The 16704-nt window shown below is 42.3% G+C and overlaps 2 protein-coding genes across 6 annotated transcripts in view; one reads left to right on the plus strand and one right to left on the minus strand.

Annotated features, from left to right (window-relative positions):
- LOC309540688 (uncharacterized protein C4orf51 homolog) overlaps window positions 1-2937 on the plus strand; it is a 40674-nt gene extending 37737 nt beyond the window's left edge. The window contains exon 7 of the mRNA XM_082237774.1: window positions 2649-2937. The gene's annotated coding sequence lies outside the window, so the exon portion shown is untranslated. The remainder of the gene's footprint in view (window positions 1-2648) is intronic.
- The window catches only part of ZNF827 (zinc finger protein 827), a 124244-nt gene that overhangs the window by 20559 nt on the left and 86981 nt on the right, over window positions 1-16704 (minus strand). The gene's annotated exons all lie outside the window — the stretch shown is intronic.

Here is a 16704-nt window from a genome sequence, read left to right on the forward strand (position 1 = left end):
CTGATGAATATGCTAAGACAGCAGTAGCAGCTGTTAAAAGCTCCAAGAAGGTATATGAACCTTCAAGTTTCCAAGAAATCCAGGATTTGGATTCTAAGGAAGCTGAGCCATGGTTAAACGCCATGAAGGCTGAGCTTGATTCCTTAGAAAGGAACAAAACTTGGGAGCTAGTTCCAGTAGTTCCAGGAATGAAACTGCTTGGAAGCAAATGGGTCTTCAAAGCGAAGACTGATCAAAATGGCAAGATAGTCAGACACAAAGCCAGACTGGTAGCCAGAGGTTTTGCACAGGTACCAGGTGAAGACTATCACGAGACCTACTCACCCACTGTGAGATATGAGAGCATTAGGCTTATGCTCAAGCTAGCTGCAGAGGAGAGTCTACACATTAGTCACCACGATGTGAATACAGCATTTTTGTACGGATCTCTAGGTGAATCACTTTATATGCTTCCACCTGATGGCGTACAGGTAAAACAGGGATTTGTTTGTGCTCTAAAGAAGTCCCTTTATGGTCTCAAACAAAGTGCACGGTGTTGGCACACAAAACTCACTGAAGCATTGTTTTCTCTAGGTTTTCAGCAAGGGAAAGCTGATCCATGTGTATTTGTCAAAGAGGAAGGGCAAAAGAAACTGTATTGTTTGTTTTATGTTGATGATATTTTATTCTTTTGGAAAGATGTCACAATGTACAATAACGCCCTAGCTCAACTGAAAGAGCACTTTGACATGAAAGATCTTGGTGAGGTAAACAACTACCTATCTCTGGAAATAGAGAAAGATCAAAGTGGTAACATTCTAGTACACCAGTCACGGAAAATTGCTGATGTGTTAAGCAAACTAAACCTGATGGATGCTAACCCTGTAGACACACCCATGACAACAGGTTATCAGGTAGAAGACACTGAAGAAGCATTTTCTGACACTACACTGTACAGAAGTGTGCTAGGCAAGCTAAACTTCATTGCCAGATGTTCAAGACCTGACATTGCTGTTAGCTGTAATTTGCTAAGCAGACAAGTCAACAATCCTACTGTTAAGGATTGGAAAGCTTTAAAACGCATAGCACGCTATTTGAAAGGCACTATGCATTACAGACTGAGATTTAACAATCAGAAGTCTGGTGGTCTTGAGATCTTTGCAGATGCAAGTTTTGGAAGTGACACTGCAGACAGGAAAAGTACGTCTGGAGTTTGCTACATGTACAATCAGGGTCTATTTGATTGGTCATGCAAGAAGCAAACAACAATTAGCTTAAGTACTTGTGAAGCTGAACTGAATGCACTGTCTTATTCACTTAAGGATTGTGAATGGTTGTTACAATTGTGCAAAGACATGAAAATTCCTGTCAAATGTCCAATCCAGGTTTACCAGGACAACAAAGCATGTTTGGCTTTGCTGAATTCGGAAGGTTGTAAGCAAAGCACAAAGCACTTGCAATTGAAGTTGCAACATGCTAGGGAACATATTCAGAAGGGACTCGTAACGGTGTCCTATATGCCAGGTAATGAAATTCCTGCTGATGTATTATCCAAGATTGTATCAAGGGATCAACACTGTACCTATGTACAGAAGTTGGGTTTGTACTGATATTGTACGAACACGCTGCCCAGTGATGTTCACGGAAAGGGGGAGGATGTTGGTTTCTGCTCTCTTCACTGTGCAGCAAAGTGCTTGTCACAAGACAATGTTTACATTCCACAGTCAGAGCACTGTTGGGTTTTCCCACGGGAATGGGAAGCTGGATGTGACGTACACTGGTTTCCTGTTTTTCACTTTTCTCTTGGTGTTCGTTATTCCGAGGAGAAGGACGGTTGCTTCTCTGCTCCAGCAGAGGCAAGATGCATGTTTGTAATTTCTCAACAATGAACTGAAAATAAAGCAACTTTAAGCATGTGGCACGTACTGTTCATCATTCCGTTGTGCAAAGGACTCTGCAATAACAACACTAAGGCCCTGCAGAATAACTCTGAAAGTCACCATGCAGTGGTTAAAACTAGTTGTCTGCCTCTATCCTTTGCCATAACCCAGAATTTTAAATTTATTTTCCTTTACTGGAACCTCTGCTTAACTTAGAAATAAAGGGAATGCTTCTAATAGATTGTGAACCTCTCATTATTGTGACTGTATTTATATAATCGTTTTGATATTTATGTTGTAAAAATATGGTGCTACCTGTTGTCTGGTATGTTGTAAACCACCCTGTGGTTTTCTAACAAGGGCAGTATATACATTTAATAAATAAGAGTCTGGAGAGGGTATCCTGCCTGCAGATACCATCCTATCAGGAGGTCCATTCCACACAGTGCCAGAACTGGGCCTTCAGTGTGGTGGCCCCTCTCCTCTGGAATTTTCTCCCCTTATACATGGAAGTCATCTTCTCTGCTGCCTTTTCAGCTCCTGCTAAAGAATTCTTCTTTCAACAAGTCTTTTAAATAGAGATCTTTATTCCCGTTAGAATCTGTATTGGATTTGAATTGATCTTATGTATGTTGTTTAAAATTTGGGGGGGGGGGCTTATGTTTTTATATATGACACTGTTTAATGTTTTTATTCTATTATAATTCACATCATGATGCTTCACGTTAAGCGATTCATAAATGGAAAATATTAATAATAATGTTATGTTTTATTGTCTCACATCTGTAGGTAAATAAAACCTGAACAAAAAAGCTGGAAGGAGTTGCATGGCAACTATAAGATGTGAGCCCCCTACAGCCCCTTTACGCAAGCAACCATTGGTCAGGGCTCATGTGGCACTACAAAAAAAAAAAAAAGCACTTCATGTATAAGCACTCTTCCTCTTACCCAATTAAACAGCTCCTCCCACCCAACACACAGAAATCCATCTGTGCCTATATGGTCGGTCTCACAGATGATTTCTGCATGTGATATAAAGTGACTGCAAGCAAGGACATTCTGTTCTCCAGTTTGCTTCCGTACTGTTATTTTTAATGTATTGTATGATAAACAATGAAAAATAATAAAGTAACTGCCAAAACAGTAATGGACCTTATGGTAGCAACTAGTACTGCACTTGTGAATTGCAAGGTGCCCCCAACCTTCCTGTTCAGCTGCTATCCAGAACTGCTCTTTTTTCCATTTATGTAAAGCTAGAACTATCTGGATTGACCGTCAGTCAAACAGTATACATGTGAATTATTGTAATTAATGCACGCAAGACCTCAAAGCCAGCTTAACAGAGCCGCAAGGATCTACGCAGCCATCACAACAGGCTATTTATTATAGGACACATCTCTCAAGAAAGCCACAGTTCATACAGCACCTGGAACAACAAAAGCTTGACACTTGAAGGGTGCCCTCTGGGTGTTACCATTATCTGCTATTTGTCTTATAATAATATAAATTATCCTTAATGTGTGATTACTCATGCTTCTTCCAAATTAGCCCTTCTGTAAAGTTTAAAAGGCAGGAGGAGGGGAAACAAGCTGAAGTATGTATCATGCTTCCCTGAAATCAATTGTGAGCCATTCTTCCTATGATTAGTCTTGAGTTCAAGACAGCGGTCATTTGACTCGGCTGCAATGATATTTCTGAGTGCTTAATCAAAACAGTGCTTCAACGGGAGGAATATGGTAATGATTATGAGAAAATGTCAAGTGTATGCCAGTTCCTAAAGCATGGTCACTGCAAAGCTGAATTAATTTGGACACAAAGCAAACAAGCAGACTCAATTAAAAGCCAATACGTCTCTTTAACAATTCCTCTCAGCGTTAGTCACTAGCTCTCTCCTTGCCATAATAAAGTAGCTGAAACCAGAAACTATTTCCTGTGGAAAAGAATATCGCCACCGAAATCCCATAGGAAACAGCAAAAGTGTCCATTTTCAAATTTCCCCAAAGGTGCTGAAACCAGACTTTTGTAAAAGCTTACATTGCATCCAGCTACAACACAAGTTTCTCTTGCTTTAAAAATTCCCTCTAAATGTCTGCTACTCAGAGGCAATCTTTTGGGAATTGGGTTGCCAATATTTTCTAATAGGTTTTCCTGGCCAACTTTGCTATAAGTGATGCTGTGCAGTGGGTCCCCCCCACCTCAGCTATGCACTTTCTTTGTAGCCGAGTGTCCTGACTCCTAGCAGAAACTGACCATTCTGAAGTGGCTGAAAGTTTCCTCTGGAGCTCTCCCTCACCATAGCCCTCAACACTTCCACCTTCCTCTGTCTGCTCTGCACCCATCTGCCTGCCCAGAAAGTGTCTTTAAACTGTGCTAGTGCCACTTGTGTGCCTGAATGGAAGACAGAGGAAAGTGTGTGTAGATGTGATGTTTTCCATGCTTGGAACGTAGCCTGCTGGACAAAGGTAGGTCTTATCTGCTGCTTCTCCCACATTTTCCTCTGGCCCCACATGCCTGTGGCATGTTGCCCACAGAAAATTGCCCACAAGGGACTGTGGCACTTGAGCCGAAAAAGGTTCCCAACTTCTGCTCTAGAATAGTCCCAGCTACTTCCCCCAAAATAGTGTAATACGCTTATGGCCATAAATACCATAAATAAAAATACCATAAAAACACAAAAAATAGTGTAATACAATTATGGTGCTGGAGGAGGCTCTTGAGAATCCCATGGACTGCAAGAAGATCAAACCTATCCATTCTTAAGGAAATCAGCCCTGAGTGCTCACTGGAAGGACAGATCCTGAAGCTGAGACGCCAATACCTTGGCCACCTCATGAGAAGAGAAGACTCCCTGGAAAAGACCCTGATGTTGGGAAAGATTGAGGGCACAAGGAGAAGGGGACGACAGAGGACGAGATGGTTGGACAGTGTTCTCGAAGCTATTAACATGAGTTTGACCAAACTGCAGGAGGCAGTGGAAGACAGGAGTGCCTGGCATGCTCTGGTCCATGGGGCACGAAGAGCCGGACACGACTAAACGACTAAACAACAACACTTATGGCAAAGGGTCCATTTTTTGCTATATGTTTAAAGCAGTATCCTACTACTATAAAAAGCCATGGCTTCTCCTGCAGAAGCCTGGGAACTGTGTGCTAAAGAGTGCTGTGAGTTGTTAGGAGATCTCTATCCACCTGTGATGGTTAAATCACACTGAGAATTGTAGCTCTGTAATTCTCCGAGAACTTGTGTGGTGGGTGATACCCCCCAAAATGCAAGTCTCACCTGAACCAAACATTTCAGTAGAAAGCAAATGGCTCTAACTTTTATTTAATCATGTTATGTCCAGTCCATGAACATATAGAACAGGGATAGCCAACTCTGTGCCCTCTAGTCTTTGTACGTCTCCTAACTCCCATCATCCCTGACCACTGGCTATTGATGGGAGTTATAGTCCAACAAAGACTAGAGGGCACAGAGTTGGCTATCGCTGATATAGAGGGTGGGTTTTATTTTTTGCATCCCAAAATTAGTGATTATCCCTTTACAAAACTAACTTAATGAGAAATAGTGTGAAAGAAGTTTTGTATTGGTTGAAGCTAAAGAAAAGTATGTCTTCAATATACAAATGATTTTCTGCATACACATTAAAGGCACAATCTTTTAAACAGAAGTTTGCGCCTTAAATGTATCCTATTCCTTGTGGACTGTGCCAATATCAGCACTGTTGAGTCAAGAATGAAAGCATCCCTAAGGAATTATTTGTCAGGAAGGTTTGATTTCCACTCTTCTTATTTGTTTGCATTTCATACGGTTTTTATCACTATTTGCTGTTTAAAAGTACGAAATGGTTACAGAACAGCTTAAACATCCTGGAAAGAGAAAAGTGGGGTGAGTTCTATAAATAAAATGGTCATCAACCATGGAGAAAAAATAATTACAAAACTGAGGTCATCCGAAAAAGGTTATGCAACAAAGAAACCATCAGAAAAAGGTAAATGTAGGTTGATAGGATTTGCTGTTTTTACCAGCTGTGCTCTCATTTTACCCTTCAGCCAAAATAAGCAGCTGACTCAACTGGTTCAAAATTATACGTTCACAAAACCAGTAGTAGTATTAAATAAATAAATTTCACTACATGTGAAAGTAATGGTCTATCTTTGCAAATTGTTCTCCATTTTGTATGAGAACAATCCTGTATCTGAAGTCCTATGAAATGAAAGCAAAGAAATGTATTCACTGTATGAATTAAGACGCCTGCTTCTTGGGAGAAAAGCAATGACAAATCTAGACAGCATCTTAAAAAGCAGAGACATCACCTTGCCAACAAAGGTCTGTATAGTTAAAGCTATGGTTTTCCCAGTAGTGATGTATGGAAGTGAGAGCTGGATTATAAAGCCTGATCGCCTGAAGCCTGATCGCCAAAGAATTGATGCTTTTGAATTATGGTGCTGGAGGAGACTCTTGAGAGTCCCATGGACTGCAGGAAGATCAAACCTATCCATTCTTGAGGAAATCAGCCCTGAGTGCTCACTGGAAGGACAGATCGTGAAACTGAGGCTCCAATACTTTGGCCACCTCATGAGAAGAGAAGACTCCCTGGAAAAGACCCTGATGTTGGGAATGACTGAGGGCACAAGGAGAAGGGGATGACATAGGATGAGATGGTTGGACAGTGTTCTCGAAGCTACCAGCATGAGTTTGACCAAACTGTGGGAGGCAGTGGAAGACAGGAGTGCCTGGCGTGCCCTGGACCATGGGGTCACGAAGAGTCGGACACAACTAAACGACTAAACAACAACAACCAGAAAGAAAATACGAACATACACCTCTCCTTTTATAATATTTTCCTAAGGCTGTCATCATGCCGTAGTTTGTGGTGCCATCCACTGACCAATGGTGCTGCAAACTATCCTGCAACAACAGCCTTCTGAGAACTGCTGGACCACTGCAGCAGTGGAGGAGGGAGGTGGCTGTGATGGGCAGTCCATTCAGGAGTAGTCCCAACAGGCCAGGGCAGATCCTCAGCAACCAACCTGCTCTGCTGCTGCTGTCTACCTCACTGACGACACTTTCAGCTTCAGCAGTGGCGGCAAGGAGAACAAAAGCAGTGAGAGCCAAGAAGTTTCCCCAGCCCTGGTCTAAAGTGTTATTGGAAGGGTGTTGGTGGGGCGGGGCCGGATTGGTGAGCAGGGCCAGCCATCAACACAGATAGATATTAGCCTGATAAATATTACAGAGTACATTTGTTGTGCAAAGCAGCGTTCCATTCTTATCTAACTCTTCAGTCAAATTTATAGAGCAAGTGTGGTACGCTTGATGTGTCCAAGATCCTATGTTTCAGCCGCCCATCTGCATTAAGTACCAGCTAGTTTGGTATCGGGACGCGGGTGGCGCTGTGGGCTAAAGCCTCAACGCCTAGGGCTTGCCGATCGAAAGGTCGGCGGTTCGAATCCCCGTGGCGGGGTGCGCTCCCGCTGTTCGGTCCCAGCGCCTGCCCACCTAGCAGTTCGAAAGCACCTCCGGGTGCAAGTAGATAAATAGGTACCGCTTACCAGCGGGAAGGTAAACGGCGTTCCGTGTGCGGCTCTGGCTCGCCAGAGCAGCGATGTCACGCTGGCCACGTGACCCGGAAGTGTCCCCGGACAGCGCTGGCCCCCGGCCAATAAATGCGAGATGGGCGCACAAACCCCACAGTCTGTCAAGACTGGCCCGTTCGGGCAGGGGTACCTTTACCTTTACCTTTTAGTTTGGTATCACGACAGAAGAAAATTGCATGGAAAGTGGGAGGAAATGTTTATGCTGTAATAATTTGTAACCACAAGCTGCAATCTAGCTTTTCTTACAGCCCTATCAAAGATAATAGGAATATTGTCAACTGAAGATACTTTATATTGGTCTTCAGACACATGGAACAACATAAGCCCTATGCTGCATGTAAGCTAGGCACATAATTGTGGAATTTTCAAGATACAAAGCAGTGGAATAAACAAAGCAGTAATCCACATGAGCTAAATCAGCACATACAGCACTGTTTAGTGCGATATGAACCCGACAAAAAATACTGTTAATCAGTGTCTCCAAAAGAAGTACTATTGTGAGTATGTTTGCCTCCATCACTTGCCAAACAAACTGATTTTCCAGCACCAACTTTCTCCAATCCGTAATGAGTCTTATTTCTTCCGTTATGAGAACCTGAAGAGCAATAAGACCAGCTGGCAAATTTTCTATTTTCTAAAGGGTAAAAGCGTAGAAAGGAGACACAATGCTCCAGAATGTTCTCTGCTTATGGGAAATCATGATAATAGCCTCCAAGAGAACAGTAAGAAACAGAGAGTCCAAATAACTAAAACTGATGTTAGACTGTTGCAGGCAAATTCCTCGATTTATGGGTCTACAGAATAGTAATGGCTGCAAGTGAATGCAGAGCTAGCCATCTATATATGCCTGCCATTCAATGGTGGTATTAGTCAGCGCTGCCATGGGGAACGGGAAAGGTGTGTTTCAATGTCACTGAAAAGAGTACAGCGAAGGTACCTGCTTGATCTCAATAGGAAGGGAGTTCCAAAGTGCAGGCATTGCCACACTAAATGATTAAGTTCTTATAAATGTGGAATGGGTATTACGTGGCACCTGTAATAGTGACAATTCAACTGATTGAAGCAGTCAAGTGGGTAAAGGCAATATTGTAGGTAAACGGGTCCCAAGTGGCTAAGGGCTTTAAATACTAATAGTATCACCTTCAACTTGGTTCAGTAGCAAATTGGCAAGCAGTGCAGATTCCTGAGCACAGGTGTTCTATGCTGACAAGGCCTCATCCTGGTAGCAATTGTGCTACAGCATTCTGCTCTAAATGCAGCTTCTGGATCAGCATCTATGTTACACCAGCTTACTGAAGTTGCATTTGTCATTTTACTGCCCACTCATTCAGTTTGGAGAGAATAAATACCAGACAACAGAGCAGTTAGTGGATGGGTGAGTGATTGAGATAATTTTTGATGTACCCGGCCATCTACCCACCATCCTTTTCCAACTCGACTCCCTGTAGGTATCTCAAAATTAACCATAAGTGTCTCCTCTAGTTAGGACAATTTCAAGGCAATTTTGATGTGAAAGTACTACAAAATGTCCAATCTAGTCAGAGGTCCAATTGCAATGCATAAAACACTCATTGTTTTTGAAACCCTTGTTTTAAAAAGTCCTTTGCATTTCTGGGGCACCTAATACAATGAAACAACCACAGCAGCGATGCATTGCTTGGGATACTGTGGATGAGAAATGGAATATTCTGTTTTGAAAAGTAGTAGCTTCACTACGGAAATCCTCATAAAGCAAGGAATGCAGTTAGATTTGAAGCCTTTTGGCAGAGTAGGGCAGACAATGGGGAAGCATGGTGTTAATTATCCTCATTATCTCAGTAGGATGATAGCTCTGGAGCCAGAAGAATAGCAATCTGAATCTCAACACTACTGACTATTTACTCTTCTTCATTTCACAGAAGTAATATACTAATTTGTTTCAGAAATCTCCAAAGCCTGCCAAATCTTCCTTAAATGGAAATACGGCTTTACATTCAAAACCTCTAAGTGTGCTCCCTACTGCCACTGGGCAATTGTTAACAGCATTTGGAAGAGCAGCAGAAAATGGAATCTGATGTATAAGCAAATATGAAGAATTATTCTCATGGGTCAGCTCAAGTCAAGAGGACTGTATTAACTGCAGCACGGCAAACAGAATCCTCTTACTGCCCATCACAACTTCTGAGATACCTTTAGATGTCCCAAAATTACAAGGCTGTACCCATGCTGTGCTGCTGAGTGGGACGTGGGTGGCGCTGTGGGTTAAACCACAGAGCCTAGGACTTGCCGATCAGAAGGTCGGCGGTTCGAATCCCCGCAACGGGGTGAGCTCCTGTTGCTCGGTCCCTGCTCCTGCCAACCTAGCAGTTCGAAAGCACGTCAAAGTGCAAGTAGATAAATAGGTACCGCTCCGGCGGGAAGGTAAACGGCGTTTCCGTGCACTGCTCTGGTTCGCCAGAAGTGGCTTAGTCATGCTGGCCACATGACCCGGAAGCTGTACGCCGGCTCCCTTGGCCAATAAAGCGAGATGAGTGCCGCAACCTCAGAGTCGGTCACGACTGGACCTAATGGTCAGATACCTTTACCTTTACCCATGCTGTGCATCTTGAAGTCACTCAGATGACCTTCAGAGTCATTCATAACAAACAAGGTTGTTGCTTCAAAAAGTTATTTAATGAATGTTAAATGTTACACTGGAATTTGAAACTTCTGATGGGGAGGGAAGGTGTTGCTCCCAAGGCCATCCTAAGGTCCAAAACTTTAGCCCCAAAAGAAGAAACAAATGCCATACACTTGAAAAGCCTCACTTAGTGTGTCACAATAATCACGCTGGCTGTTTGTCCTAGAAAAAATTATAGATTGTTTGAGAACTGTTTCTGAATGGACCCAAGACACCATTGCTGGCTGCTCCAGTAGAAGTCATAATAAATCAGGGCAGAAATGGTCCATCCGTTGTTCAGTCTTAAGAACGTAAGAACAGCCTGCTGGATCAGGCCATTGCCCCATCTAGTCCAGCATGTTCTCCCAGTGGCCACCCAATGCCTGTGGGAAACCCTCAAGCAGGGCCATTTATTGGCCTTAAGAGTCTTAATTTCTTGTAGCCAGAACTGCCAAGAATAATGTTGCACTGCCTTAAAACTCTGCTTCTTGAAGTAGGAAAGGAAATAGGAGGACATAGGACACATTGGTTCCAAAGGAAGTCGTTATGCTTGAGCTGCAATGAACAAATTAGGAAAATAATATATATTTTATTGCCCTAAGAAACAGAATTTATAGAAATAAAGGGAGTCTGAGTCTGACAGTAGCTGAACTTATCTGGACACATTGCTGAAGTGGAAGGAAAGGTTAAACAAAGGAATCCACTTATCTAGGTATCAAGAGTTTAGTTTTGAGTTACAAGATGTGACAGAAAAGGTAGTAGAGAACTTTTAAAAGGGATTAAAGGTTGGCACAGAGCCAAGAAAGCCAACTGACAGGCAAATGTTTAATTCACTGACACATTTAGACTAAGAACAATGCAAACCCATAACTGTGCTTTACCTCTTGACATAGGTAGATATAAAGAGCCTGTAGTAAAAATTTCTCCAAGCTTGCTCAGTTTGCATAAACCTATTTCTCTTTTTTAAAAAAACAGTTGTAGGCCAACTGAAGTAATCATTTGTTTTTAGCAATAGTTATATAATAACCACAGAATCCAGAAAGCAATGTGAGGGGAAAGGGCTAATGTAACAGAGCATGAATGGAAACAGCCTCTTAACATCAAACTTTTGCATTGATGATAAGGTAGAGCATCTGTGCAGTGGCACTGTGTGTGTTTAACACAAATATATGATTCTTTTCTCCTTCAGCTTAATATATAAGACCTCAGCACAAACTAACAATATGCTTGGGTTGCAGTATCCACGCTAGAAGCTGAGAGTCATCCTTTTGACTTTCAAATCCATGGATTTATTTCAGGAAGCCGTTAACAATTCAATCATATTTCATGGGTTTCCTGGCCAATATTGGGCTGTTGTGGTGTTACTGCTGACCTTTGTTTTTCAAAGCAATTCTTTTAACTTTTTCTTCCTTATTCCATTTCTGTTCAAACCTCCTGACTCTTACTATTTGCTGTGTTTAATTCTCTTATTGTTCTTTCATTAAAGGTTGCTTGTGCTTCACAGTGGCACCTGTTTCTTGTGTAAATAAGCCCATGCCGAGATTTTCCCAGTTCCTTGCGATCGCAAAAGATTTACTGTTTCCACCAACTATAGAATAGCGTATAAGACAAGAATTAAGACATTATATACATCATGAACTTTGTGTCTTAAAATTAACAGGGAGACTGGGCCATTAGGTGAATTTAGAGAAGCAGCCAACATTGCTCCTTTCCCTTCATTATACATCTTTAGGCGCCAGGTGAAACATTCCTCTTCAACCAGGCTTTGGGCTGATTAATATTCTATGGCCTTTTAAATGTGTTGGGAGGGAGTATTGCTTTGTTTTTGTTCTAAATAACCAATTTGAGCTTTTATTCTGTACTTTTATCTTGTGAACCACCCTGAGATTTTCAGATGAAGGGCAGCATATAAATTTAACAAATAATATTAACACTGTATTGCAAATTGCAATATGCCTCCAGTCAGCAAGCACTTCCTTTATTCAGCATAGAGAGTAGGATATGGCAATTCTATGAATCACCGCTGATATGTGAGAGAAGCTTAAACAAAACTAAGTGAACATGATTTCTAGGGGCATAGAAAGCTGCTTTATACCAGGTCAGCCTGCTTGTCCACCCAACCCAGTATTGTCAATTACTGGCAGCAGCTCCCCTGTGTCTGAGGCAGAGATTTTCCCAATCACCTGCTACCTGACCCCCTTAACTGGAGATGCCAAGCACTGAAGCTGCATGCAAATGATGTCTTTCTGCTCTGGTCTGATAAGCTGTGGTTCCTCACCATGTATGTAATAATGTTTGAAGATTATGACATGTGTACCCACTCTTTCAACACCTTTATTAACGTAGATTTTTCCTGCACCCCAGATGTCGGACTTCTTTCTTTTGTGAATGACAAATAAGACCTTCCCGGAGCCTGAGAAAGAGATGCTCAATAACAGAGATACTATTAGTAGAGAATTTAGAAGCACATGAGGCAGATACGTATGCAGGGGAAACAGGTAAATGTCTGAGAAGCCAGAGAGAGGAGGGAGAGCAACAAAATAACACAGAGGAGTAGGGATATAGCAGGTGTACTAATCTTCAGAGACAGGTAATGGAGAGAGACAGAGGCAAACAATGTAGCGATATTTAAAGATTTTCTCTGCCACAGTGAAAACTAGAAAGATTCTCAAACAAAAGGCGGAAATATAACATTTCCTAGCATAGGCGATCCCTCCATCAATATTTCTGGAATTTGCAACGCATCATTGGACTAGCACTGCATCCCAGCATGTCCAACGCTAGCCAATTTTTTTACTGGTCAGGTCCTAGCTCAGATGAACTTTCTCCTTCCCATCTTACTATTCTTAGTTCTGCTGGAGAACTATAGCCAATCCACACATCCAGCTAACCAAGCAGGAAATGCTGGCAGGACTCTCAGCTACACAGATCAGCAGCTGTCTTTAAAAGTAAAGAAGCACGTATGCTATCACTCACAGGATGTTAGGCATTATATGTCTATTGGCACTGACAGCTTCCTCAGTGTGTCCTCAAGATGATGTCTCATAGAGTGAAAGGGTACTTCAGTCTCTGTTTGCATGCAGTTACTTGCTCTTCTTCTCAGCTGTTGTGGTCCTGTCACTAGTAGATATATTACTGGAATGAGATCAGCTATATTTCACATTGACTGCTAGAGACGTTTTCTAGACATGCTCTATACACACACGTGTGGAAGGCTCCTGAGATGCTTGATACTAGTCTCAGTTTCTACTATGAATGTACTTTATTTTAAAAGGGTAGTTCTTCTAAATGGCTCACTGAAAATGTCAACTCGGTGTACTGTGGCAGTAAAAAATGCCCTCACTGTTAGGAATTAAAACGATTAAACGGCAAGTTATGATGTTTCCAATAAAGGCCTAAAGAATATCCACACAGAGAATACTGTGTGAAATTCTTATTGCCTCAAGTCAAAAAAAGTGATAGGAAAGCTGGAAAGGGACAAAACAATCAAGGTGATGTGTGATTTTTCTTTCTGAGTGTAAGGCTGGATATAAATTAATAAATAACTTCTGAGGCAGAGTTTAAAAGACAGAGATGCTTTTCAGCAAATAAAAAGGATCGCCGAGTGAGCAACAAAATAGGAGTTTGTAAAAATCGCGAATGGCTGGAAAGAGAGAATTGGAAAAGAATTATTCATTGGGAACTGAACTGTGGGAAGTATTATGAGGTGACCCAGGAGCCGGGGAAAAGGAGCTGTGAAATCAGGAATAGAGGTCAAACCACAATGCATGACCAGAGACCTAACATACATGAGAGCTTGAGAACCCCTTGCTGCTAAAATGAGGCTCCGCTAGAAAAGGAATCTCTTTAAACTTCTTCCTGCACAGCAGGATCCAACCTGAGTGGGTGCAGTCAATCCAGAAGCTTCTTCACCAAGAAGACTGCATCCTACGATTCACTTATTTACCACATGGGGTAGCCAATCGAGATCCCAGCACCCCCAGGCAGTCTCAAAATCAAGAATATATTCTGTATCCCATGCTGAGGGTCCACAGAGGAGAAGAGATGCACACTCTAGCCTCTGTCGTCTGCCGGGGAACACAGGCCTCTGGAAGGCTACACCCTATGTCTCCCAGAAAGAATAAGAGAAGGCAAGTCTGGCCCCATTTATCAGCCAAAGGAGGAGGAGCTGAAGGGAGCTTGCTTCTTCCCTCCGTCTGAAATAGCACTTGACTCCAACTGTCAGTCACCCTTGGGCCAGAGAGCCAAAGGGAAGTTTACTCTGGTCTCTGCCATCCAATGGGGTGCTTGTTCCACCTTCTGTCTCCTAGGAAGAACATCATAGCAAGGGAAAGACCAGACCAGTTTCATCTATCACTGCTACAGGGAGTTTCCTGCCAGAAAGAAATCTCTAACTGCCAGTTGCCCTGCAGATGAGAAGGGAAGAACACTCTGGCTTTTGCCATCAGTCAGAGGAGCAAGAGCTGCTGGGCTAGTTGCAGCACCTTAATCCAGGCAAGGCCACCCACATAGGAAGATCCGCCTGACTCTAAGTGGATATAAATGTCTGGTTATGACTCAACACCTTCTTCTGGCATTGTCAAACTGACATACTTCTTCTACCTTTTCCCTCAGTTCATGTGTCCTGACTTTTCGTTTGTAAGCCTGATGGCAGAAGCCTCAGGGTTTTTTTTAAAACTGATGTGAGCCACTTTGGGAGACAATATTTGTCTGAAAAGTGGTCTAAGAACATAATAACAATACTATTAATACTAATACGCAAAAGCAACAAACCCTCAGCAGCTTTAGGACAAACGAAAGGAAGTATTTCTTATTCCAACATATAACCAACCTATGAAACTCATTGTCACAGGACTGGGGTAGTATATAGACCATAACACTAGCAATGGCTACTAACTATAATTTTCATAAGCAAAGTTTCCTAGATGATGCAGATTGTGTATCATGCCCTTCCTGTGAACTTGGCTAGAGTGTCTAGTTGGCTACTGTTGGGAGTGTTAATGATCTGGGATGCTGCCCCTGCGAGACTTATTCCAGGAACAGATTCTTCTCCTGAGGGTCCTCTTCCCTTTGGAACCTTCTTCCCTCCTTTCTGCTAAGCCCTTGTCGGTCCTTTGGTGCTTCTCATTCAAGGAAAACTCATAGAATAAAGAAGCTGCCTTATTCCAAATCAGACCATTTACCTAACTACCTCAGTAGATGTCAATGGCGACTAGCAGTGGCTCTCCAGGATTTCAGACAGGACAGAAGTCTTTTCCACCCTCACTTGGAGATGCTTAGGATTGAACCTAGAACCTTTTGGCATGCAAAGAATATGCTGTAGCACTGAGCTACACCCCCCGCCCTTATACATAATGAATACACCTGAGGGAAGGCAGGGAGAGAAGACAGAATAAAGGTATCTCAGTCTCCCTTCCCTGGTCCCGTCACCACCAAGTGATGTCTCTTTATGGCAGCCTTTTTGAGCGCATAGGAATTTACTAGCTTGTTCTCTGAGAACCCCTGAGACATAACGAAATATGTGTGGTGTATGCCAAGTACACCACTCAGCCCTAATGAAAACTGCTTTAGTATCCTTGCAGCAAATTTATGGAACTGTGATAGGATTTATTTTACCCAATGCAAATGATTCTTTCCTAATTTTACAAATAAAGATAGTGAAAGTTTTCATGTCTATAGCATCCTAAAAAAACAAAAAACACATTTGACAACCAGACAAAAGCTTGAGCTCTTGCAGTTCGGTTGATATCAAGCTATGACCTCACCCGGTGAGTTTAATTTGATCTTCCTTTGGTAATACTGTAACACTTTGTTAATGCATTTTGACGGGCTCACATATCATATATTAACCTTCCACATTTGCAGCGAACATGGATTTAACCCGCTGGCTAATAATACCACTTATGCACATGGAAAGCAGAAGAGAGGGGACAGAAACTCAAGTTTTGCATGTATGCCAAGGCCTTACATCAGCACGTGGCAGAGCTGGGCAAACATTGAATGTCCAGAGCATCCACTGCAGCTGATGCCACCACCCCTTTATTTATTTGTATTAGCAGGCAGAAAATAACTGTGCTCTGTGCCAGAGTTTTGCTTTCGCTACCTGCCCCACTCCCCCACCAGCTCAGAGCATGCTGAAGTCAGTATTTCGTTATATGTATGCCTTTTGTCAAAAACAGCAAGAAAACCACCGGCTGCATGTGTGTCCTCTTCCAAAGAAGCAAAGTTTCTTCTCTGGATTCCATGCAAGATTTTTGGACAATTGTGCAACATACACAGAAGTCTGGAATTTGCCCTACCACATTTTCAGCTGCAGTTAATGTCAGGTTACAGCAACATTAAGATATCCTGGCAGGCAGCCAATGCTCTTTTCTTGCGAGGTAAACTACAGATGGCGGTCACATCCTGCCTCCTTAAAAGTTAGAAAGAGCTGGCTGGTATGCAACAATGAAATAAATAAAATAAATATTTCAGTAGCAAAGCCCTTTTGAGAGGGTTTCTAAAGGGATGAAATGATTTAAAATGTACAGGTTGACAGAAATATCAAAGTGCTTATTTATACAGACAGAAAATTAAAAGCAGAAAGTCCAGTTCCAGTTCCTTTCAGTTTGTT

The sequence above is a fragment of the Podarcis vaucheri genome, assembly GCF_965113315.1.
Source record: "Podarcis vaucheri genome assembly, chromosome: 9".
Taxonomy (NCBI): domain Eukaryota; kingdom Metazoa; phylum Chordata; class Lepidosauria; order Squamata; family Lacertidae; genus Podarcis; species Podarcis vaucheri.